This window comes from Canis aureus, chromosome 31, assembly GCF_053574225.1.
Source record: "Canis aureus isolate CA01 chromosome 31, VMU_Caureus_v.1.0, whole genome shotgun sequence".
In the NCBI taxonomy this organism is placed as follows: Eukaryota; Metazoa; Chordata; class Mammalia; order Carnivora; family Canidae; genus Canis; species Canis aureus.
This window is the reverse complement of record NC_135641.1, coordinates 35,070,072-35,097,746: the sequence shown is the minus strand read 5'-3', so window position 1 is coordinate 35,097,746 and position 27,675 is coordinate 35,070,072. Positions and strand designations below refer to the sequence as shown.

The following is a 27,675-nucleotide window of genomic DNA, read 5'->3' as shown; positions in this document are numbered from 1 at the left end:
ATTGGTATAGACAGAACACACAATAACAATTAAGTTAAATTACTGTTTGATAGATAGTCACATGTGGTATCCAATCTGATGTCCTTGACACCTACGTCAGCCCAAAGCAAGAACGTCTTGGAATGCTGAAGAGTATAGCTTTAGCTCCCTGTTCACAGTTCATTTCAGTTTTAGTCTGTATTAGCTTAAATCAACTATTAAGTTTGTAGGACAGCAAAGTCTGGAAATTATTTGAAGGAAAGGATTAACCACAATTCTACACTTAAAAGTCCTTAGTTGCTGAATCACTTAATGGCATAGTTCTAATTATTCAAACTATTGCAATTTTTAAAAAAGCATTCTTGATTTAGAAAAACGCTGACTTGTTCAAACAACTGCATCTGAAATCATTACACACTTCTTTTGCAAGAAAAAAAAAGGAATCTCATTTCATCATGGTTTAAAATATTCATTTAGCATATTTTGTGAAGATAAACTCCAGCTCCTTGAATTCGGTTGTACGGCCATCTTCATCTCTATACTGATTAATAATTACTATTTTTATGTAGCTTTTTACGAGTAGTAGGAAAGGACCTACTTAAATTGCTATGCAAGATTGGCTGAAATCACAGTGGTTGTACAGTTGGGGATCAGGTTTTTCCACAGTCTTCCAAGTTGGTATCACAGCTCTCACAACTCTGCACATATTCTACTAATTTCAATAAAAGAATATTGATCTCTGCAGTAAATCTATAAGAGTCAGCAATATTCTGCTCTCAAGAACCTAGAAAGAGGTCCTTAAAGTGAAAGTCATAAGCACAATACTAGCAGTTCATAATTGAAAATATTAGCTATCCGCAGAATAACCCAGGTAGTTATTTCTGTTGAGGAGTTTCTTAGATAATCAGATTTGTTCAGAATAATTTAAATATAGTCTCAGGAATCCATGACAGGAAGCAGACAACCTACTGTTTTTGTATCTCAAATATTTCTGGAATTGTTTCTCTCCATCTCCAAGAAACCGTTAAGCCATCACAATGTATTCCTGAACTACAGCAATAGCTATTTATTCACTCTTGATCCTAAACTATTAAACACCTTTATGACACAGCAAAATTAACAATTTTAAAAGCATTTATAATCAGTTTCTTCCCTGCTTAAAAACCCTTCAAAAATTCTCTCAGTCCAAAATCTGTAACCTATTCAGGAGTACCCTGCATGATCTCTACCTCCCAGATTCTCACCTCTGCATCCTCATCATTCATACCAACTATGTCCCTTACTCACTAAGCTCCAGCTACATCTACTTCCTATTAATTACTTAAAATATACAAATTATTTTCCACCTGAGGACCTTGTCCCTGCTGCCTCTTCTACTTGGTTGGGTCCATCCAATTAACCTTTTAAGCCCTCACTTAAAAAATTGCTTCCACAGGGAAGCCTTCTCTAACTTCCCACAGAAAACCAGGTCTTCTGTTTTGCAGTCTCTTAACACCAACTTAGTTTTTCTTCAGAATAATGAAGACAGTTGTAATTAGGTATTTGTGTGATTAGCTCTTTAATAACTGACTCTATCACTAAATTAGAAGTTCACTGAGGACAGAAACCATGTCTGCTCTGTTAATGTGGTAGTTTTTACTGATTTACTCAGTGCTTAGCATATGGTCTGAGTTCAATAAATATTTTTAATGAATTAATCAATGAATAAATAACTAAAACTTAATCAACTTGGAGGAAAAAACCATTAAAACCAAGAACTGACTAAAAAAAGTCAGTGAGCAGGAAATTATCACAATTTCTCCAACACTGTCTCAGGGAGGTAGGTATCTCATGAGAGAATACCAAGGTTAAATGTCCTGCTGTCAATCAGAATAAATTATCCATTAAGATTATTCAGCTCTACCCTCAATTCTATGCTCACAAAATAATATTCTTTTCAATTTTTTCTTTCCTTGTTATTTTTTTCAGAAAGAAAAGCTACTGGAAACAGATGTAACTATCCTGATCTCTGTAATGCAGCTTTCACTTTAAATAACGACATTCTAGCTTATACATCAATCCCTTGTTATTTTAGTTAACCTACTCAAGACTATAGTGTATCTGAAATCAAAGGCATAAGCACAATCTAGTATAGGTAGGAATCTAGATCCTAGTAAATTTTTTTTTAAGTGCCTAGAAGAGATTTCAAGTACAGAGAATAGAAACTGATGTCAAATGCAAGCTAGGAATTCAATAGCCAAAGAAATGGAAACAAGAGGAGACTGAGTAAAACTGGAGATGGTCTGAAAAAATTGCCTGCCACTAGCACTGTTGTTCATAGTCTTAGGTACCAGAAGTAGTACATTGTGGCTGCTGGTTAGCTGCATTTAAAGCACAATGTGCACCAAAGATACTAAGGGCTGAACACAAATACAGCATCATAGTAAATAATGCCTGTTAGAAACTGGCCAAGGGGGCAGCCCTGGTGGCCCAGTGGTTTAGCGCGGCCTTCAGCCTGGGGTGTGATCCTGGAGTCCCGGAATCGAGTCCTATGTCAGGCTCCCTGCATGGAGTCTGCTTCTCCCTCTGCCTCTCTCTCTCTCTCCCTCCCCCTCTCTCTCTCTCTCTCTCTGTCATGAATAAATAAATAAAATCTTTAACAACAACAAAAAAAAAAACTGGCCAAGGGAGGCAAAAGAATGTGGAGTTATAGAGTGAGGATGAGACATGCTCTCATGAGTTAGAATGCCTGGTATTGAATCCCAGCACTCCCCCTAATAGCTATGTGGTCTTGGGCAAATTATTTCATATTTTTAAAGCATTAATTTCTCTTTATTGAAAAATGGAAATTATAATAACTATCAATTCATGGAAATTAGATGGGAATTTATGTATACACTGGTGCTTAGCACAGTTTGTGGCACAAAATAATGCTCTGTAACTATAATAACAATGCTCTAAATATAATAAATTGCTATGTTCGAATCAATATACTAAGCATTTATAGCAGGAGGTAAGGCAGGGGTGAAGAAAGAAAAATTTGAAGATAAATGAGGTTGAATTCCTTTCATAGAGGTGTTTATGGTTTAATAAGGAAGATTTTGTGATTGAAAAAAATCAAGAGTCTATCCTGTCACTGTTTGCATAGGACACATTCTTTTGGAAGATAGGCTTAGTTATACAAGAAGGAAGAAAGATGAAGTACAGAGGTTAACTTGTTAGAACATGGTAATTTATTTAACCTTTTAAAAATTTATTTTGGTAAATGGAATTAACACTTAGGAGAAGACAATTAGCAAAGTGGCTTAGGGACATGAAAAATAAAATTCCTGTTTAAGCACAAATATTATTTCATATTAAAATGAAGTTCTTCATGCAAAAGCTCATATCAGGTAAGTTATTTGTGGCTTTGGACTTATTATTGTGTATAACTCTAACTCTATAAAAACAACTGAATGATGCTCACTTCCTTTGAAAGATTCTGAGCAATACTTATGGAACGCTTATATAATGGAAAAATTTAAGATTTCAAAAATAAAAAACTGCATCAGAAGAAAAAGAAGGAACATATAATGGAGATGAAAGAATGGTCCAGTACACAGTACTGTACATGTGTTCAGTACACAGAAAGTAATTCAGCACACAGTACTCTTAACACATACATTCTAGGCAAGTGGGTGGTCATAAACAGGAGCTACTGAAATAGTAAATTGTAAAACCAAGGCTATCAGGTCAACATTTAACCAGCAAAGCACAAAATAGTTATTTGGTAACAGGAAGCCATCTTGAGCAACTTAAATCATACTGGAATAGCAAGTGTTACCAGTAATGCATAAGAATGAATTTTAAGTCAGCACTGTAGGAAGCTGTTACACAACCTAAGACAAACATTGGTTTTGAGTTTTTGGTTAAAACTATACTGATGAATCAATTAGAATGGAATTGAAGAGAAGGAACTAGTATAGAAGAGTGTGCCAGGAGATCTGGCAGGTGTGTGTGTGTGTGTGTGTGTGTGTGTGTGTGTAAATATATGTGGCAGAAAATAAAAGGCTAAGCAATCAACTAAGAATAAACCAATGATAGTAAATACAAAAAATGATGTAAGAACTTCAGTTGATCTCATAAAGTTACCCTGCAAATGTGATAGAAGTTTCTTATCGTCTGAAGCTGTTGCAAATAACACAACAGAGGGATCTCATTTACCAAGACTGAGAATAAGATGAATTTTAATTCAGCAAAAATAAAAAGACCTAGAGACAAATTTACTGATTAAAGAATGACTAGAGGAATGCCAAACCAGTATCAACATGACTAAATGTTGCCAGTTATTAAGGTACTTTGATCAAGACGTTATGAGGTCGAAGCATAATCCTTATGCTTATGCAGAGGCCTTCAGAAAGGCAATTCTTGGGGACAGTCTATTTTCACCACAACTGAAGCTGGGGTTGGCTCCTGATTCACTAAAACCACAAAGATGCCTCCAAATTCTGAATAGCAGTTAATGGTAATAATAAACTGTATTTGACTTATGGGTGTTTGAGCATGCACAAGAGAATACAGGTGCCAAATTAAAACTATAAAATCTTGAATTCCACATAAATATTTTGCCCTAAATTCATCTAAAAATTGCATTATTACATCTATCCTAGGGATCCCTGGATGGCGCAGCGGTTTAGTGCCTGCCTTTGGCCCAGGGTGCGATCCTGAAGACCTGGGATCGAATCCCACGTCAGGCTCCCAGTGCGTGGAGCCTGCTTCTCCCTCTGCCTATGTCTCTGCCTCTCTCTCTCTCTGTGTGACTATCATAAAAAAAAAACAAAAAACAAAAAACAAAAAAACAAAAAAAAACTGTTTACATCTATCCTTCAGTCAGAAGCATTTTTTTTTTTTTGCTTAATACACTTTATTTTTATGGATCAATATGCTACATTCTATCATCTGAGATTATATTTCCACATTTGCTGTAGACATCTATAGTCTAACAGCTCTTCCTACACTGAATCATCACATTTTAAAATTTCAATTTATTAGTTTGCTATTCCAGGTGGCATCAAAACCTCTGCAAAGTTTTATTTAGTTTGTTTTTAATGTAGCTTGTCTTTAAACATTTATTTCAAATGAATAATGAAAGGCAGTTCCATTTACCCCAAACACAAACTAAGTTGCAATGAATTCTCTCTTCATAGAAAAATCTATGGCAAAACGAGGTACTGAAGAAGAGACAGGTACTGCATGTACTTACCACTTTTGGTGAGACAGCAACATGTAATGATCTTGCCTTCCTCAAAAAAAACCAAATTAATACCATGTTTAAAAGATTGTGTTCAGTATTTAGCTTCATAGAATTCTCCTATCATTGAAAATGGGGTTTCGGGGGTTAATGGGAAAGCAAAATACGCTGCTTAAGATGTATTTACCAATGTTCCATTGGAGGAAAAAAACTACAAATGTAATTCTGATAAACTAGCTATACAATTAACCCTTTACATTAATTAACAATATTTATTAATCTTTTTTATGATATGAAATATCCAAAACTTTCAAATAGAAATTTTTTAAATCAAGATTTTTAAGGAATTTACATTAATTATTTAGCCTTAGTAGAGAGAAGCTTCAATGACGTAGCTTCTTAAAGCAGTGTGTCATCAACCTAAAAAAACTAACCATTTATAAAATATTATGTTACGGTTTAGAAAAGGTGAGATGAAATAATGAATTCTTTTAAAACATGGGTTCTACTTATTTAAACATTGAATTACATATAAGATGATCACAAAACAACTGCATACAGGAATATTTTAGATATAATTTTAAAGCAATAAAATAATGGATATCATTCTTTTTTCAACCATATGATCTTTCTCCTAAGTGGGAGAAATGCTAATGAGAAATTATTTTTCAATGTATTCTGTCACTAAACATGTTAATATGTTATTCATGCACTTAAAGGTGAAACATCCATTTTTACATAAGTGCCTAATATTCATCCAGGAAACTGCTAACAGTGGCTTAAAAATGAATGGTCTGGGTATAAAAAACAAATTTTAAATCAGCATCCCGGAGAATCACTGCTTCTGATTTCTGTTACTACAGATTAGTTTTGCCTGTTCTGAATCTTAAAATATATATTCTCCTAGCTCTAACTTCTTTCAATTAGTATAATTAAGATTCACACATGTTGTTAAATATATCAGTGGCTCATTCTTCCTTATTGCTGAGGTATATTTCATTGTATACCTTTATTTTTTATCTACTCATCTGGTGATGGATATTTGGGTTGCTGTTAGATTTTGGTTACTATGAATAAAATCTATGAAAATTTGTGTACAAGTCAAAAAATATCAGCACATTTTTATTTCAATGAAATATCAAAAAAAAAAGAAATATCAAAATGAAAACGTATGAACCATTGCTAGCTAGCATTACTAAAGAGTCCAAAAATTTACAAAAGTGATTCATTCCAGATCTGCACTCTTTTTTTTTTTTTTTTGAGATATTGATTTGATTGATTGATTGATTGATGTGAGAGACAGAGAGAGAGAGCACGAGCTGGGAGGAGAGGCAGAGAGAGAAACTGAGGGAAAAGCAGACTTCCCACCCCACCGGGAGCCAGATCTGGGGCTGAGGTGGAGTGGCAGTGGGGCTCAACAGCACCCTGAGATCATGACCTGAGCTGCAGTCAGATGCTTAACCTGCTTAGCTGACTGAGCCATCCAGGTGACCCTGGAACTGTAGTATTGAAGAGAATGTAGGGGGACCTCTGGGTTGCTCAGCTGTTTTTATTTTTATTTATTCATGAAAGACACAGAGAGTGAGGCAGAGACATAGGCAGAGGGAGAAGCAGGCTCCCTGTGGGGAGCCTGATGCAAGACGCAATCTCAGGACCCCAGATCATGACCTGAACCAAAGGCAGATGCTCAACCACTGAGCCACCCAGGGGCCCCTAATAGTGATATTGTAATAAGTGGCCCTTGTTCCAATAGTTACCTGTCCTTCATTTTTAGGACCCACCCATCTGCCAAGTAAGTAATTCTGGGAAGAGTCTGAACAACTTGAAAAGACTTAAGAAAGGATGTGAGGCAAAAAGGAAGAGCAAAGGCTGGAATAAATAGACTGTGGCATATTTTCTCAAAGTAACAGGGGACACTGACATGGTTTGTTTCAGTTGGGGAAGATTGTGCCAATTTGGATAGACTAGATGAAGGTTTGGAAGGTTCTGAGAGAGAGCCAGGGCCAGGAAGAGCTTTCTTCACACTGTACAAAAAAGATTAAACTATTGAGATTAGATAAAGTGAATTGGGAAGGTGTTTAAAACTTGATCTAAAGGAGACAACATATCTGACAGTCTCAAAGGAGGCATACTGAAATGACAGGAGTTTAGAACTGAGTAGTGGTTTTGTTTTGTTTGTTTTAGTGAATTTTTTATATAAATTGATGCTTCAATATTAGAAATTACAGTGAATAAGAACAAGACTAGAGCTGACCTACACCATACTTTCTGTCTCAAGTTGTAATTTTTTTTAACTGTACCAATGATAGATTAATTCAGTTAAACCTGCATCATACCATACGTCTGTATTGGAATGCAACTGGATACCTTATGTGAAAATATGTTATCTGAATTTAATGCTCTTGTTTCAGTTTCAGGGAGTAGAAACTGACATATTTTTAAGAGTTGAGTAGTCATAAAGTATCAATTCATTAAAAAAAAAGCACTAAAACTAATTAAAACCCATTTAAACTTACTAATAAGGCTGTAGTGGCTCTCTTGACATTTCGTAGCATATACTGAGGTTAAAAATAATAAGAAATTAACTTAGATGTTCATGTTATTTGAGACCCAAAAACAGAAGTACAAGTGTATTATGTAATAAAGAGGCTTGGTTAATATAATAATCATAGGCACCTAGGTATAAGAAATAAGTTCTTTTAGTTAGTGGCTGAGGTCAGTAAAAGTCTAAGACACTCCTTCAGTAACTATTGGCTATGGATGGATATTTTGGAAGCCATAAAACAGAAGAGGGACACATTTCAAAGGTTTTCTTTGGTAATTGGATTGAGAATAGCCAAAAAAAAAGTTGATTTAAAATTAAAATTATGGATAAGCCTGCTTCCATACTCCATCTTACTTCCTATAGGGTAAGGAAGCAGTAAGAGGAATCAAAAAAAAAAAAAAAAAAAAAAAAAAGGTCCTCATGCAAGGTTCAGAAGGTTCAGAAGTCCTAGATAGGGCCAGGTTCTATCTCCTTTGACTTCAGATTAAAAATAAGAAAAAAACCTCCTACCAAAAATATTAGCTTTTCCACGTGACTATAAATTTTTGTGGCTAGAGACTCTGAACGTCTTAGTATCTAGGAGACTTTCTGGCATATAAGACACTCAGAAAATAGAGTCTGTTCTTGTTATTCTAAGTAGTTATGTTCTATAAAGACTGAGGGAACATTGAGTTAATAAATATTGAAATTTGCTCCCAGGAGAGATACACAGACCTGTATATGCATTGTATACATACACACACTACACACACACACATCTTATATAAATGATAATCTTAAATTCTAAAAACAACTCATTCTGGTAGATTCTAATTTCTTCATTTTACAAAAAAGAAAAAGGGGTTCAGAAATCTTAGATAACTTGCTTGAGGCTGCCCCATTAACAGGTAACAGAGTTGGGATCAAATCCCATCCAATTGGCACCAGAGCTGGAGCTTCCTGCATTATACTGTACTGCCACCTACTATCCCATCCTCTGGTTATCTCTGAATGAGAATTGAACCTAGGCAGAGTGTTGCAGTGTTTGACTTCAACTGGGAATGTGTACATTTTTAGCTGTGCTGCACATGTCCAGCAATTATATGTGTGTATTCATATATATATATCTCATATATATACATGTATATATACATATATTCACACATCTATATGTACATATGTATATACATTCACACATATACATAAATGTATAATTATTATTATTTTTGACATGTTATAAACATAGGTAGTTGAGAAACATCATTGCATAGTTATGAAGCATACAGATTCTGAGATCAGATTGCCTGGGTTCAAAAGACAGACCTACAACTTCTATGAGACACTGGGCAGAGGATCATAACAAAATCACAATAAAGTATGCCTCAGAAGAATTCTGCAAATATTAAATGAATCATTTTATTATATTAAAATTCTTACATATATTTTGTATTATAATAAATGCTTAAAACAGTATCTGAAGCACTATAATCATTTTGTCTTGGTTACCTTGGGTTTGCTAACTAACAAAATAGTTAATAGTACAACAAAATACCATAGACTGAATGGCTCAAACAGTATTTATTTCTCAGAGTTCTAAAGGCTGGTAAGTTCAAAATCAAGGTGCCAAGCAGTTTCACTTCCTCATGAAGGCCCTCTTCCTGGCTTGCAGATGGCTGGCTTCTTTCTCACTGTGTTCTCACATGCTGAAGAGATAAAGAGCTTATATCTCTCTTCCTCTTCCTTATAAAAACTCTAATCCCATTACAAAAACTCTATTCATGACCTCTTCTAAACCTAATTACCTCCCAAAGCCTCCACTTCTAAATACCATCACACTAGGGATTAGGGTTTCAATTTATGCATTTGGAGAGGAGGCACAGTCAATCATGTATTCTAAGTCTTATTTATATTTCAAATATTATTAATACTTTTACTAGTTAGAGAAAGACTAGAATTTGCTTACATTTGCAGTCTGTAATGTAATTTTTTAATGGATTTTTGGGAAGAAGATCACAGAGACAGAGTGCTATGTTCATCTCATCATATCAAGGGTACATACAATTCACATGATTTATGACCATTGTTATTAGTTTTGATCACCTGCTTCCCACCATCCACTACCATCAGGTTTCTCCACTGTACCTCTTTCTTTCCTCTTTCTATACCATACACTTTGTGCAGCTTATGCTTAAGGAGTGAGGAGTTAAGTTCCCATTCTTTATAATAAAGTTTCTACATAATTTGTTTGAAATTCATTTTCACAGGAGATTTGTCCTTGATCATTTATTAATGTATTCAACATTTATTTTTATCACTATAGAATCGAGAATATTTATTTTATACTTTTAACCATAACCCAGTACTATATACACTTTGTTGCTCAAATCTTTCACTTGGCTCCTATACACTTTGATTTGCCTCCATTAATGGGATTTATTTTTAAGCACTTTCTTAACTTCTTAGCACTATAAGATGCTCGTGCTAGAGGCTCATCTTGTATATTTCTAAGAATCAGTCATTTCTATAAGGAGCCCTGGTTCTTTTTAGTGGTAAGTGATATTAGAAACCAATATCTGGGTTCTAATTGTGTTCATTGCTACTGGGATGCCACTTCTTTTAGGCCCTCTCAAATGATAGAACAAATAAATATATCTTTGTATACTAATCCCTGTATATACACATTTATCTATGAGTATTTCTATATGTAACCACATACTAACTCACTTAAACACCAGTTCTTACTGATGACTCCAATTTAATCTATTACCCCATGAGTAGTCCTAGTGCCTTTCCCCTTGCCATTTGTAAATTTCCACTCCCAACAGTGATAAGCCTGGTTCCCACCATCCACTATGCACTTACTTCTTGAATTCTAGTATACATGTACAGCAATTGCAGATGGCTAACCTGTACCTCTGTGGCAAAAATCCTTTATTCACCAGTATAGGGCTTATGTGCAGTTCCTTTGGCTTTTGGTCTTACAGACTGCATTGATTTCCAAAATTACTTAGGTCAGTACCTTTTGCCCCACCCCCTAGAGTGGGAGGCTGAAGGGGCTTCCTAAGCCCTTCTGATTTCTTAAATATATTTTAAAATTGATATACTTTGTGCTGCACAGTTCCATGGATTCTGACAAATGAATAACATATCCACGGCTATGGGTGTTATTGTGTCCCACCCCCACAATAAAAATTTGAATGTTAATGCCATTGAACCACACAATATGATCTTATTTGAGATACAGTCTTTGCAGAGATAATAGGTAAGGTTATTAGGGTGGCCCTTAATCCAATATGACTAGTGTCATAAAAAGAAGTCTGGATACAGAAACACACATAGGGAGACACCACATGAAGTTGACCAGAGATCAAGAAGATATATCCAAAAGCCAAAGAATGCAAAGATTGCTAGCAAGCCACCAGAAGCTAGGAGAGAAACATGAAATAAATTCTCCCTCATAGCTCTCACAAGGAACTAACCCTGACAACACCTTGATTGCAGAGTTCTAAACCACCCAGTTTTGGGTAATTTAGATGGCAGCTCTACGAAACTTATACACACACCACTATAGTATTACACAGAATAGTTTCACTGCCTAAAACTGCTCTGTGCTACACTTATTCATTGTTCATTCCCCCACTGCCAGGCACTGATATCTTTAATGTCTCAATTATTTTGCCCATGAAATGTAATTTTTAAGTAGCTATTTAAATAATTACAGGTAACCAGAGAAGGGAAAAAACAATAACAGGAGAAAAGCACTTGGCTCTTAACTGTGACATCCAGGTATTTTTGAAAGTTTTAGGAACAATTAAATGTGGAAAATTAAGTAGTAAAAAGAGCTGTCGGACCAAAGAATCCTTCCATTTGTTAAAATTGCATTTGAAGTAAGGTAAAATAATAGGTATTGCTGAAAAAGAGTGAAAACTGAAGTACAAAAACATGTCAATCATAAAACTTAGTAACTATTGACGTCTAATAAAGCAGATTAGTCACCCTATCAAAGTAAGATAAATTAATGGATTAATGGAATTCATAGTAACTGAAAACATCTGTTATTGTCTTTTGTAGCATTAGCAGGTAATATACACTCAGATTTAAGTTTACTAACAAAGTATATAATGTACAAAGCATCAAAGCTATAATGTTCTTATGTAAATATGAACTTGTGCTCAGCAAAAGATATCAAAACTTATAACTTCTCTTAAAATATTCACAGAAATGAAAAAGAATAAAGATTATATCCTTTCAATGACCAGACATAACCTTACAATGATTATTAACTAAATGTTCAACCCCTTAATCCCTCCTTTTTTTTTTTTTGTAATCAATCATTCATTGCTGTTGGAGAAGCATACATAAAAGTGTAGGCATTAACAGATCACTTTCCAGAGGTGAATACTGCTTCTAGTAAAAAATGACTTAATTTTGGAGGAGGGGCAAGACGGCGGAAGAGTAGGGTCTCCAAATCACCCGTCTCCACCAAATTACCTAGAAAACCTTCCAATCATCCTGAAAATCTATGAATTCGGCCTGAGAATTAAAGAGAGACCAGCTGGAACGCTACAGTGAGAAGAGTTCGCGCTTCTATCAAGGTAGGAAGACGGGGAAAAAGAAATAAAGAAACAAAGGCCTCCAAGGGGGAGGGGCCCCGCGAGGAGCCGGGCTGAGGCCGGGGCGAGTGTCCCCAGGACAGGAGAGCCCCGTCCCGGAGGAGCAGGAGCTGCACCGACCTTCCCGGGGGAAAGGGGCTCGCAGGGAGGTGGAGCAGGACCCAGGAGGGCGAGGATGCCCTCGGGCTCCCCGGGACAGTAACAGCAACTGCGCCCCGGGAGAGTGCGCCGAGCTCCCTAAGGGCTGCAGCGCGCACGGCGGGACCGGCGGGACCCGGAGCAGCTGGAGGGGCTCGGGCGGCGGCTCCGCGGAGGGGGCTGCGCAGCCCCGGGAGCAGCTCGGGGGGTGCTCGGGCAGAGGAAGAGGCTCCGTGCGGAGGGGGCTATGCGGCCCGGGAGCGCGAATCCAACAGCGCAGGCCCCGGAGCACAGGGCGCCGGGACACAGCCCAGGATCCGGCCTCCCCCGGGACAGGCAGAGGCCGGGAGGGCCCAGGACGGCAAGGACGCTCCTGCCCCAGCTGAGCAGATCAGCGGCCCCGCCCCGGAGCCTCCAGGCCCTGCACACGGAGAGCTCCGGGGTTACTGCGGGGGCTGAATCCAGGTTTCCAGAGCTGCCCCGCCACTAGGGCTGTTGCTCCTGGGGCCTCACGGGGTAAACAACCCCCACTGAGCCCTGCACCAGGCAGGGGCACAGCAGCTCCCCCAAGTGCTAACACCTGAAAATCAGCACAACAGGCCCCTCCCCCAGAAGACCAGCTAGACGGACAAGTTCCAGGGGAAGCCAAGGGACTTAAAGTACACAGAATCAGAAGATACTCCCCCGTGGTTCTTTTTTTCTTTTGTTTTGTTTTGTTTTGTTTTGTTTTGCTTTTTGATTTGTTTCCTTCCCCCACCCCCCTTTTTCTCCTTTCTTTTTCTTTCTCTTTTTCTTCTTTTTTTTTTTCGTTTTTTCCTTCCTTTTTTTTTCTCTCTTTTCTTTCCTTCTTTCTCTCCTCTCTTTTTCTCCTTTTCCCAATACAACTTGCTTTTGGCCACTCTGCACTGAGCAAAATGACTAAAAGGAAAACCTCACCTCAAAAGAAAGACTCAGAAACAGTCCTCTCTCCCACAGAGTTACAAAATCTGGATTACAATTCAATGTCAGAAAGCCAATTCAGAAGCACTATTATACAGCTACTGGTGGCTCTAGAAAAAAGCATAAAGGACTCAAGAGACTTCATGACTGCAGAATTTAGAGCTAATCAGGCAGAAATTAAAAATCAATTGAATGAGATGCAATCCAAACTAGAAGTCCTAACGATGAGGGTTAACGAGGTGGAAGAACGAGTGAGTGACATAGAAGACAAGTTGATGGCAAAGAGGGAAACTGAGGAAAAAAGAGACAAACAATTAAAAGACCATGAAGATAGATTAAGGGAAATAAACAACAGCCTGAGGAAGAAAAACCTACGTTTAATTGGTGTTCCCGAGGGTGCCGAAAGGGACAGAGGGCCAGAATATGTATTTGAACAAATTCTAGCTGAAAACTATCCTAATCTGGGAAGGGAAACAGGCATTCAGATCCAGGAAATAGAGAGATCCCCCCCCTAAAATCAATAAAAACCGTTCAACACCTCGACATTTAATAGTGAAGCTTGCAAATTCCAAAGATAAAGAGAAGATCCTTAAAGCAGCAAGAGACAAGAAATCCCTGACTTTTATGGGGAGGAGTATTAGGGTAACAGCAGACCTCTCCACAGAGACCTGGCAGGCCAGAAAGGGCTGGCAGGGTATATTCAGGGTCCTAAATGAGAAGAACATGCAACCAAGAATACTTTATCCAGCAAGGCTCTCATTCAAAATGGAAGGAGAGATAAAGAGCTTCCAAGACAGGCAGCAACTAAAAGAGTATGTGACCTCCAAACCAGCTCTGCAAGAAATTTTAAGGGGAACTCTTAAAATTCCCCTTTAAGAAGAAGTTCAGTGGAACAGTCCACAAAAACAAAGACTGAATAGATACCATGATGACACTAAACTCATATCTCTCAATAGTAACTCTGAATGTGAACGGGCTTAATGACCCCATCAAAAGGCGCAGGGTTTCAGACTGGATAAAAAAGCAGGACCCATCTATTTGCTGTCTACAAGAGACTCATTTTAGACAGGACACCTACAGCCTGAAAATAAAAGGTTGGAGAACCATTTACCATTCGAATGGTCCTCAAAAGAAAGCAGGGGTAGCCATCCTTATATCAGATAAACTAAAATTTACCCCGAAGACTGTAGTGAGAGATGAAGAGGGACACTATATCATACTTAAAGGATCCATTCAACAAGAGGACTTAACAATCCTCAATATATATGCCCCGAATGTGGGAGCTGCCAAATATATAAGTTATTAACCAAAGTGAAGAAATACTTAGAAAATAATACACTTATACTTGGTGACTTCAATCTAGCTCTTTCTATACTCGATAGGTCTTCTAAGCACAACATCTCCAAAGAAACGAGAGCTTTAAATGATACACTGGACCAGATGGATTTCACAGATATCTACAGAACTTTACATCCAAACTCAACTGAATACACATTCTTCTCAAGTGCACATGGAGCTTTCTTCAGAATAGACCACATATTGGGTCACATATCGGGTCTGAACCGATACCAAAAGATTGGGATCGTCCCCTGCATATTCTCAGACCATAATGCCTTGAAATTAGAACTAAATCACAACAAGAAGTTTGGAAGGAACTCAAACACGTGGAGGTTAAGGACCATCCTGCTAAAAGATGAAAGGGTCAACCAGGAAATTAAGGAAGAATTAAAAAGATTCTTGGAAACTAATGAGAATGAAGATACAACCATTCAAAATCTTTGGGATGCAGCAAAAGCAGTCCTAAGGGGGAAATACATCGCAATACAAGCATCCATTCAAAAACTGGAATGAACTCAAATACAAAAGCTAACCTTACACATAAAGGAGCTAAAGAAAAAACAGCAAATAGATCCTACACCCAGGAGAAGAAGGGAGTTAATAAAGATTCGAGCAGAACTCAATGAAATTGAGACCAGAAGAACTGTGGAACAGATCAACAGAACCAAGAGTTGGTTCTTTGAAAGAATTAATAAGATAGATAAACCATTAGCCAGCCTTATTAAAAAGAAGAGAGAGAAGACTCAAATTAATAAAATCATGAATGAGAAAGGAGAGATCACTACCAACACCAAGGAAATACAAACGATTTTAAAAACATATTATGAACAGCTATACGCCAATAAACTAGGCAATCTAGAAGAAATGGACGCATTCCTGGAAAGCCACAAACTACCAAAACTGGAACAGGAAGAAATAGAAAACCTGAACAGGCCAATAACCAGGGAGGAAATTGAAGCAGTCATCAAAAACTTCCCAAGACACAAGAGTCCAGGGCCAGATGGCTTCCCAGGGGAATTTTATCAAACGTTTAAAGAAGAAACCATACCTATTCTCCTAAAGCTGTTTGGAAAGATAGAAAGAGATGGAGTACTTCCAAATTCGTTCTATGAGGCCAGCATCACCTTAATTCCAAAACCAGACAAAGACCCCGCCAAAAAGGAGAATTACAGACCAATATCCCTGATGAACATGGATGCAAAAATTCTCAACAAGATACTGGCCAATAGGATCCAACAGTAAATTAAGAAAATTATTCACCATGACCAAGTAGGATTTATCCCCGCGACACAAGGCTGGTTCGACATCCGTAAAACAATCAATGTGATTCATCATATCAGCAAGAGAAAAACCAAGAACCATATGATCCTCTCATTGGATGCAGAGAAAGCATTTGACAAAATACAGCATCCATTCCTGATCAAAACTCTTCAGAGTGTAGGGATAGAGGGAACATTCCTCAACATCTTAAAAGCCATCTATGAAAAGCCCACAGCAAATATCATTCTCAATGGGGAAGCACTGGGAGCCTTTCCCCTAAGATCAGGAACAAGACAGGGATGTCCACTCTCACCACTGCTATTCAACATAGTACTGGAAGTCCTAGTCTCAGCAATCAGACAACAAAAAGACATTAAAGGCATTCAAATTGGCAAAGAAGAAGTCAAACTCTCCCTCTTCGCCGATGACATGATACTCTACATAGAAAACCCAAAAGCCTCCACCCCAAGATTGCTAGAACTCCTACAGCAATTTGGTAGCGTGGCAGGATACAAAACCAATGCCCAGAAATCAGTGGCATTTCTATACACTAACAATGAGACTGAAGAAAGAGAAATTAAGGAGTCAATCCCATTTACAATTGCACCCAAAAGCATAAGATACCTAGGAATAAACCTAACCAAAGAGGTAAAGGATCTATACCCTAAAAACTATAGAACACTTCTGAAAGAAATTGAGGAAGACATAAAGAGATGGAAAAATATTCCATGCTCATGGATTGGCAGAATTAATATTGTGAAAATGTCAATGTTACCCAGGGCAATATACACGTTTAATGCAATCCCTATCAAAATACCATGGACTTTCTTCAGAGAGTTAGAACAAATTATTTTAAGATTTGTGTGGAATCAGAAAAGACCCCGAATAGCCAGGGGAATTTTAAAAAAGAAAACCATATCTGGGGGCATCACAATGCCAGATTTCAGGTTGTACTACAAAGCTGTGGTCATCAAGACAGTGTGGTACTGGCACAAAAACAGACACATAGATCAATGGAACAGAATAGAGAACCCAGAAGTGGACCCTGAACTTTATGGTCAGCTAATATTCGATAAAGGAGGAAAGACTATCCACTGGAAGAAAGACAGTCTCTTCAATAAATGGTGCTGGGAAAATTGGACATCCACATGTAGAAGAATGAAACTAGACCACTCTCTTGCACCATACACAAAGATAAACTCAAAATGGATGAAAGATCTAAATGTGAGACAAGATTCCATCAAAATCCTAGAGAAGAACACAGGCAACACCCTTTTTGAACTCGGCCACAGTAACTTCTTGCAAGATACATCTACGAAGGCAAAAGAAACAAAAGCAAAAATGAACTATTGGGACTTCATCAAGATAAGAAGCTTTTGCACAGCAAAGGATACAGTCAACAAAACTCAAAGACAACCTACAGAATGGGAGAAGATATTTGCAAATGACATATCAGATAAAGGGCTAGTTTCCAAGATCTATAAAGAACTTATTAAACTCAACACCAAAGAAACAAACAATCCAATCATGAAATGGGCAAAAGACATGAACAGAAATCTCACAGAGGAAGACATAGACATGGCCAACATACATATGAGAAAATGCTTTGCATCACTTGACATCAGGGAAATACAAATCAAAACCACAATGAGATACCACCTCACACCAGTGAGAATGGGGCAAATTAACAAGGCAGGAAACAACAAATGTTGGAGAGGATGCGGAGAAAAGGGAATCCTCTTGCACTGTTGGTGGGAATGCGAACTGGTGCAGCCACTCTGGAAAACTGTGTGGAGGTTCCTCAAAGAGTTAAAAATAGACCTGCCCTATGACCCAGCAATAGCACTGCTGGGGATTTACCCCAAAGATACAGATGCAATGAAACGCCGGGACACCTGCACCCCGATGTTTATAGCAGCAATGGCCATGATAGCCAAACTGTGGAAGGAGCCTCGGTGTCCATCGAAAGATGAATGGATAAAGAAGATGTGGTTTATGTATACAATGGAATATTACTCAGCTATTAGAAATGACAAATACCCACCATTTGCTTCAACGTGGATGGAACTGGAGGGTATTATGCTGAGTGAAATAAGTCAGTCGGAGAAGGACAAACATTATATGTTCTCATTCATTTGGGGAATATAAATAATAGTGAAAGGGCATATAAGGGAAGGGAGAAGAAATGTGTGGGAAATATCAGAAAGGGAGACAGAACGTAAAGACTGCTAACTCTGGGAAATGAACTAGGGGTGGTAGAAGGGGAGGAGGTCGGGGGGTGGGAGTGAATGGGTGACGGGCACTGGGGGTTATTCTGTATGTTAGTAAATTGAACACCAATAAAAAATAAATTAAAAAAAATAAAAATAAAAAATAAAAAAATAAAAAATGACTTAGAAGAAAAGAGAGTGAAATATGCTTTGGGTTTAGCAATTCCATGCAATTCATTTTTTTTTCACGCTATTTATTTCACACTATTTCGTTAAGGACTAAACATTATTTTGGAATCATATAGACAGTGTTTCTGCACTATAACACACAATCTACTATATTATACCACAACTAATTGTGTGTGTGTATGTGTGTGTGTGCGTGATTTGTTTCCTCTAATAAACAATGTGATTTAAAGAAGGCAGAGACTATTTTTTTTAATTTATCTTTAATTCCTAAATATTTTACGTTTGGAACACAGTTGATGTTCAATAAACACATGCTTTTAAAGCTATTGTTTCCACTTTTTTTTTTTTTTTTGCTATTTTTTTTTCTTCTTAATCTAGGATTACTAAAGAAAATGTTGGGGATATAGAAAAATATAAAGTGAAATATTTAAATAACAAGATTATAAACCAAAATTAAATACTTATATTTTGATATATTTTATTATGGTCTTTCTTCAATGCACACTATACATATATATCTTCATGTGGATATATATTATATAATTTAGATCAGATTATAAACTCTCTTTAGAACTTCCTTATTTTTGCCTAATAGTATAATGCTACTTTGGCAATATCATTACAATCACTTAAATACATCTTTAATAGCTACGTAATGTACTATATATTATTTTTTAAGATTTATTTATTTATGATAGACATAGAGAGAGAGAGAGAGAGGCAGAGACACAGGAGGAGGGAGAAGCAGGCTCCATGCTGGGAGCCCGACGGGGGACTCGATCCTGGGAATCCAGGATCGTGCCCTAGGCCAAAGGCAGGCACCAAACCGCTAAGCCACACAGGGATCCCCCCATAATGTACTATATAATATATGCTCTGATTTGTTTAACCATTCTCACCTTGCCTAATTAATATTTTAAATTGAATTTATGCTATATACAGCTTGATAATGAAGTAATATGGTCTTAGAGTCTGTGAGTATATAACATTCTTCTGCCTTAGCTGTTGTTTCTAATTTCTATGCTACATTACTTTTTATAAGGTTTTTTAAAGCATATTACTAAATTTACCAAATGTTGGGGCCAAGACTAAGGTAAGGCAAGCAAAGTATATAAGGTACAAAATGTAGGGAGGCATTCACCCTCCAATGTGAATACTGACCCTGAACTTGCATGAACTTAAGAGTAAGTGCTTTCTTAAATTTTACACTAGGTCTCTTGTTTGCCTAACCCTAGTCCTGGCCCTGACAAAATGTTAATTCTAATTTTCTGCAGCATCCTAAAAGTATATTTGCTCATATTCAGGATATTAGGTTCCTAAAACCTAACCCCTAATTTCATATTTACAGGGTGTTCTTGGGGTTCCTGGGTGGTACAGTAGGTTAAGCAACAGACTTTTGGTTTTTGCTCAGGTTGTGGTTTCAGAGTCCTAAGATCGAGCCCCGCGTCGTGCTCTGTGCTCAGTGGGGAGTCTGCTTAATAAGCTCTCTTCCTCTGTCTCTCCCCTCAACACTTTCTCTCTCTCTCTCTCAAAATAGATAGGTAGGTAGATTGATAGATAGATAGATAGATAGATAGATAGATAGATAGATAGATCTTTTAAAAAAAAGTGTTCTTTGTAGATGATTATTTTCCTTTTGGAGTTCACCTGTGTGTACCATAACTCTCAGGTCAGGATTTTTAAAACTTTCTGTTATGTTATTATGGACAAAGTACATTACCTCTAATGTGAAGCTGTTTATAATACAACGCAACTCAGTTTTATTTTCTGTTTTACTACTTAGGAAACTTTAGGCAAGGTTTTGATCCAATAAATAATAAAGCCTACCATATAAATGATTTAGATGACAAAGTATAAGTAAAGCACTGGGCCGGCACAAAGCAAGCACGAAAAATGGAAGCTATTAGTTATTTTTATTTATGAAGTATTATTGACTTAAATGTTTACCTCCTTTTGGCCTATCTTGGTAGATGGTTTCTCCTACTGTTTGCAACTGAATCTACCAGGTGTGGTTTTAATTCCATGTCCTCCTGCTCCCTCATCCCTGTGATCATTAGCCCAAAGCCTTAGAATAGTCAACACTCATTGCATTTATTTCTTAACCTTCCATTAACCTCTAAATGTGACTAATAGTTTAGTCCTCAACCAGTACAAATACACTGTCTTTAACTTATTTTTCCTCTCCACAGCACTGGACAATTTAATACCATCTCCTTCAACCCTATTCTTCTTGCCTAACTTCTCCAACACCAATTAATCACTACTGTCTTTATTTCTAAGGACATATCTCCTTAGTTTTTTGTTTGTTCATTTTCCTTTTCTGTTTTCTTGATCTGCTTTTCTTATGGCAATAGACATGGTATTGGTTTGAAATATTAAGATAGTATATTTAAAGGGATTTTTGGAAATACTGTGTAGTGAAGAATGGGAAAATTAAAGAATAACTGGGTGAGTGGAAGGTTACAGAAAAAAAGTAATTACAGCTATTTTGGAAAAGGAAGTTCAGTTTGGGTGTGTCATATTTGAAAGGATATTTTCATGGGAAGATCAAGTGTCCAGTTGAAATACATAATTCTAGAAATTTGATTGGAGTTAAGAATTTGGCAGTGATCAGCATAGAGATAATTATTCAAGTCTCTGTGTAATGACATTCTCCCTCCCCGAGATATTAAGTGAAATAAGGAGGAAAAAAAAAAAAAGAAGAAGAAACAGATCTCCAGAGATAAAAATGTAAGGCCTGGTAGTAAAAGGAAATCCTGAAACTGAGGAGCACCTAGTGGTTGAAAATGGCAATTTTCAACCTGAAAAGGTCTTGGGAGGAAAGGTCTTGAGAGAAAAGAGTAAGTGCAATTAAATTTGGTATTTATAAGGCATTGAGTGTTTGACCTTTAAAGCTTTAATTTCAGGAAAGGGATGTGAGCAGATATCCAAAGCATAAACTTTATAGTAACGTAAAAAGAAAAAAAAAACAGAAGCACTGATTGACAGTCTAACAAGTTAGAAGTTTCATGGTATGGAGTGGGAGCTGAAAGGAAAGAATTTTCTCCATGAATTATTAAAAATGTGATCATGTTTACAGATCTGATGGTAGATTGACATTTGACTGTGGATAAATAAAAGAGTTGATTGGTACAATTGAGAGCTTCTCTGAGAAATTGTTTACTTGACATTATAGAGGATTCAATTAGTAATTAGGTGATTTTTCTGCTGTGTTTAGAATCATGGGACTTAGCAATATGAAGAAGGAAAATGTGAAGTCAGCAGAACTGGGGGATAAGGAATGGTGGAAATAAAGGAGTAGCAGTGACTATTCTGCGTTTAATGTCATGGTAATAGAGCAGTGCCAGGTGATAATAAGGTCAAAGAGACAACTGTTCATGTGAGTTGTGAATGTCTGCAGTAGAAGACTTTCAGGAATAGTAAAGTGAAGGTGTCAGAAAGCACTATGGCAAATATACCTGGGTACGGCTGTAATAAAGACAACTAACACATTCTTTTAGTGATGGAGTCTGACCCTTGGTGTTTTACCACAAATAATTAAGCACTAATAAGTTTATCTGTATCATAAAATCAGAAAGCCCTAAAACTGAAATGAGTGTCTAAAATAAACTTGCTAAATTGCTGCTGTCATTTTACAATTGAGGAAGTGGAGAAAATATGAGTTGTCTGAGATCACAATGTTAATGAGTAACAAAGTTAAGGCTACGCAGATAACATTGTACCCAGCTATATGTAATTTAAATGAATCATATCTTATTGGGTAAATCACCAAAGATTCCTTCCCCTTCTGAGTTTTCTAATTTACATTTGATGACTAAAGCAAAATAACACTGCCTATCTTGAGTCCAAGTGCATGTAGAGAAGATATTTAAAACAATTATAAATGGGAGAAACAAATGGATATAAAAGGAAATGAATTTTCTGTACTTCACAAGAATAGATAAAATGATGACCCTAGTTGACTATGATAATAATTATGCATATATAATGTGATACCTGCAAGAACCAAAAGAAAACAAAAGTACAAAGATACACTCAAAAACAAACAAACAAAAAAACAAAACAAAACAAAAAAAGGAAAAAGAGCACAAATGGGGGGGAAGGGCACAGTAAGCCTTAACATACCATTAATTATTTTTTATGTCAATGATATAAGTTGTCTAAAAATGGCAATTACAAGACAGAGATTGGCAGATTGGATTAAAAACCATGGCTGAACTATATGTTGTCTATAATATACTAATTTTAAGTATCATACAGGCAAGTTGGAAATATAAGGATGGAATATATATATCATACAAACATTAAACAAAGGAAAGCAGGAGTGACTAGGTGAATGCCAAATAAAATAGACTTCAGAGAAAAGAAAGTTACCAGAGACGTAGAAGCACGTTATATAATAAAAGGCTAAATTACCAAAAAGACACAGCAATCTTAAATATGTATACATCAAACAACAAGGCTGCAAAGCATGTGAAGCAAAAATTGATAAAACTCAAAGAAGAAATAGATACATCCATAGCTAGCTGGAGATTTCAACAGTCTTCTCTCAACAATTGACAGAACAACTAGACAGAAATTCAGCAAGGATACAGATTCCAACAAGATCAACCAACAGAATCTAATTAAAATTTAAAGAACACTGTACCCAACAGCAGCAGAATACACATTCTTTTCATACCCCACAGAATATATGTCAAGATAGACCATATTCTGGACAATAAAACAAATTAAAAAACAAAAAAACCCTCTGAAATCATACAGAGTGTATTCTATGGCCACAATGGAGTAAAACCAGAAATCAATAACATAAAGACAATAGAAAATCTTCAAATCCTTGGAAATTAAAACACACAATTCTAAATAATGGTTAAATAGAAAATGTCAAAAGAAACTTTAAAAAATACATTGTACTGAATGAGATACAAATACAACATATAAAATTTGTGAGACACAACTAAAGCAATGTTGAGAGGGAAAGTTATAGCACTAGGTGCACATGTTAAAAAGTAAAAGTCACAAATCAATAATCTAAGTCTCATTACAAGAATCCAAGAAAGGAAGATCAACATAAACCCAAAGCATGGAGTAGTGAGGACGCAATAAAGAGAAGAACAGATTTAAGTTCAACTTTGAAGAGAAAAACAGAAAAGAAAAATCAATGAGGAAAGAGTTTGTTCATTGCAAAGATTAATAAAATTTGACAAACCTCTAGCAAAACTAGAAAAGAAGAAACAAAAAAAATGCAAATTATCAACATCAGGAATGAAACTAGGATATCACTATAGATCCTACAGACATCAAAATAAGAAAATACCATGAATAACTTTACACACCTAAATATAAGGAAAAAATAGACCAATTCCTCAAAAAAATAAACTCTCACATCTTGTCCAATATGAAATAGGTAATTTGAACAGTCCTGTAATTAAGGAAATTGTGTTTACACTTTTGAAAATCCCGGAAAACACATATCCAGGTCATACGGTTTCATTAGAGAATTCTAAAAAATATTTAAAGAATTAAATTCAAAACAATCTCTTTTGGAAAATAGAAGACAAGGGAAAACTTGATTCATTCTATGAAGCTAATATTACTCAAATACCAAAATCAAAGACAGTACACAAAAACTACAGATGTTTATCCCTTACGAATAAAGATGCAAAAGTCCTTAACAAAATATTAGCCAAGTATATAATTCAGTTATACATGAAAAGAACTACATACTATAATCAAGTGGGATTAATTCCAGAGATGCAAAGCTGGTTCAATACTTGATCAATCAGTGCAAGCTACCATATCTACAAGTTAATGTAAAACAGTCACATAATCATATCAATGGACACAGAAAGATCTTTTGACAAGTTTCAACACCCATATGTAATAAAAATAGGAACAAATTTGATAAAGAACATCTATAAAAAAGTACAGCTAAAATTATATTTAATAGGTAGAAACTGAATGCAAGAAAGACTATTCTCACCACTCATATCTGACATAGTATTGTAAGTTCATCACAGTGCTGAAAATGCAAGGAGGCAAAAAACGGAAATAAAGTTACACAGGGGATCCCCGCATGGCTCAGCGGTTTAGCGCCTCCTTCTGCCCAGGGCGTGATCCTGGAGACCCCGGATCGAGTCCCACATGGGGCTCCCTGCATGGAGCCTGCTTCTCCCTCTGCCTGTGTCTCTGCCTCTCTCTCTCTTTCTGTGTCTCTCATGAATAAATAAATAAATAATCTTTTTAAAAAAATAAAATATAAGTTACACAGATCAGAAAGAAAAAATAAAACTGTCCCTTTTTGTACACGGCATGACTGCCTACATACAAAATCCAAAGAATCTACCAAAACAAACAAACAAACAAACAAAAAACAAAAAACAAAAACCGGAACTAATAAGCAAGACCAGTGAAGCTGAAAGATATAAGATAAAAAACAAAAGTCCAGACAGGCAATGAATACATGGACATTATTTTTAAAATAAAATAGTAATTGCAGAAAAAAATGAAATGCTTAGATGTAAATCTAACAAAATATGCATTGTATTTGCATGTTGGAAACTACATAGAGCTAAAAAAATTGCATAAAGCTGATGAAATCAAAGATGATCTAAGTAAATAAACATAATGTATACATATATTTGACAACTCAACCTAGTAAAGATGTCACCTCTCCCTAAATTGATGAACAACAGTTTAATGTAATTCCCATAAAAATCCCAGCATGATTTTTTTTTGGTAGATACATAAAAGATTACTCTAAAAGCCACATGGAAATATAAAGGAACTAGAATACCTAAATTAATTTGAGAAAAGGAGATTAAGGTGGGAGCAATCCGTCTACCAATTTTAAGACATTATATATATAACATATTCTAAGACATATAATAGAGCTATAGTATTAAGATACTGTGTGGTACTGGTGGAATAGATGAATGGGTTAGAATAAAGCAGTCAGATATAAACCCAGATAAATATGCCCAAATGAGTTTTGAAAAAGGTGGGAAAGTAATTCAATGGAGACGGCACAGCTTTCCTCACAAATGATCCTGGAGCAATTGAACATACATAAGTGGAGGGAAAAAAAAAAGATTCTTACACTGTACACAAAGATTAACTTACAACGAAACACAGGCATATAAGCATTTTAGGAAAAAAATAGAAGCGAGCCTTTAGGGTGTAGGGCTAGGCAATTTGGTCTTAGATTTGAGACCACTAAAAGCACTATCCATAAAAGGAAAAATTGATGAGCTGCACATAAACACTGAAAACTTTTGCTCTGTGAAAGATACTGTTAGGATGGAAAAACAAGCTACAGGGTGGGAGAAAAATATTTCCATATGACACATCCAACAACGCACAAGGATTCAGAATGTATAGAGAGGTCTCAAAATTCAACAATAAAAAAAAATCAACAATAAAAACATCCAACTAGAATATGGGCAGGAGACCAAGAGACCTTTCACTGATAAGGATATTCAGAGGCTTATAAGCACAAGCACGATCAACATCATTTGGGATATGCAAATTGAATCATAATGAGATCTACGAGAATGCCTAAATTTTTTTTAAAAAGTGGCATCACTTATACGTTGCTGATGGGAATGTAAAATGCCACAGCTACTCCCAAAAAAGTGCAGTTTTTTATAAAACTGAACATGCAACTGCCATACTGCTCAGACACTGCACTCCTAGCTATTCATCTCAGAGACATGAAGACTTACTGCTGACGCAGAAACATGCATATGAATATTTACATCAGCTTTATTTGTAATAGCCCAACACTATGTAAAAATGTAAAATGAAATAAATAAAATATAAATATCTGGTTCCGGAAGCCCCTTCTTTCTTACCACCTTCATTAACTGCTATCCTGGGTCAAGTCACCAGCTTTCTGCTATTTTTTTAAAGGATTTATTTATTCACTTATTCATTCATTTGTTCATTTATTTATTTATTCATTTACTCATTTATTTCTTCATTCATTTATTCATCTATTTTCATTCATTCGTTTGTTCATTCATTCATTCGTTCATTCATCTATTCATTCATTCGTTTGTTCATTCATTCATTTATTCATTTGCTCATTTATTTCTTTATCCATTCATTCATTCGTTTATTCATCTATTTATTCATTAAATTCATTTGTTCATTCATTTGTATATTCATCTATTCATTAATTCATTCATTCATTTGTTCATTCATTCATTCATTTCTTTATCCATTCATTCATTCATTCATTTCTTCGCTCATTTGTTCATTCATCATCTATTCATTCATTCATTTGTTCACTCATCCATCCATCCATCTATCCATTCATTCATTCATTTCTGAAGGAGACCGACAGGGCGTGGAGGAGCAGAGGGGCAGAGGGAGGGAGGGAGAGAGAACACCAAGACGGCTTCCTCCGACCTGGAGCTCCGGCGCCTCCTCCCAGGACGAGATCCCGAGATTCCGAGATCCCGAGATCCCGAGATCCCGTCTTGGGCTGCAGCGGGGCAGGCGGCGTCATCCCGGAGCCCCGGCCGCCGTGTGACCCCACAGGGACGCCGCTGTCCGAGCGATCCTCCAGCCTCACCTCCTCAGAGGTCCTCGCCAACCGGAAGTTGGACCGAGCGGCTTCCCTGGGTCTCACCTGGGCCCGAGTCCTCTGAGGGCCGCGGAGCGACGCCGACTCCGTCTCCCGCTCGCGCCGCACCGGCTTCCCCGGCCCGCGCAGCCACAGCCCGAGGGAGCCGAGGGAGCCCGAGCTCGGTTGGGCCCACCTCCGCCCCAGCAGCACCGCAGGGCGCCCCCGGAGATCCCGAGGCCCCTGCGGCCCGCGAGCCCCTGCCGCCGCCTCCGCGCCTCCGCGCCCCCTGACGGCGGGGAGGGCGCCCGGGCCCCGGATGCAGGCGGCGGGGAGGGCCGCGGCCGGCTGGCACGCATGCGCAGGCCCGGCTCTGCTCCCCGCGCTCCAGGGCGGGGGCCACGTGCCCGGAGGTCGGAGCCGCGCTGTGCACCCGCGCTCCCGCGGTCGGCCTGGGCCGGGCGCTTCTCCCGCTCCGGGGCAGCGCCCTGCTCGGGCCCTCTGTTGCCTCCTGTCCCTCCTGTGGGGTGTTCGCCCCACGTAAAGGAGATTTCATTGTACAGCTCCCGTCTCCTCTCTTGAGATGCATGCCCCTTATTTGCTTTTTCTTTGTTAAAACCACTATGCACTTTTTTTTTTAAAGATTTTATTTATTTATTCATGAGAGACACTCAGAGAGAAAGAGGCAGAGGGAGAAGCAGGCTCCT

At 37.3% G+C, this 27,675-nt stretch overlaps 1 long non-coding RNA gene across 11 annotated transcripts in view; it reads right to left on the bottom strand.

Moving 5' to 3' along the window:
* LOC144302653 (uncharacterized) overlaps positions 1–27,260 on the bottom strand; it is a 540,109-nt gene extending 512,849 nt beyond the window's left edge. For 6 of the 11 annotated variants that reach the window (XR_013369612.1, XR_013369615.1, XR_013369614.1 and 3 more), the window contains exon 1: positions 26,812–26,963. This is a non-coding gene — a long non-coding RNA (uncharacterized LOC144302653). The other 5 variants (XR_013369622.1, XR_013369619.1, XR_013369618.1 and 2 more) reach the window with 5 other exon arrangements.
* Positions 27,261–27,675: the final 415 nt, after the last annotated feature.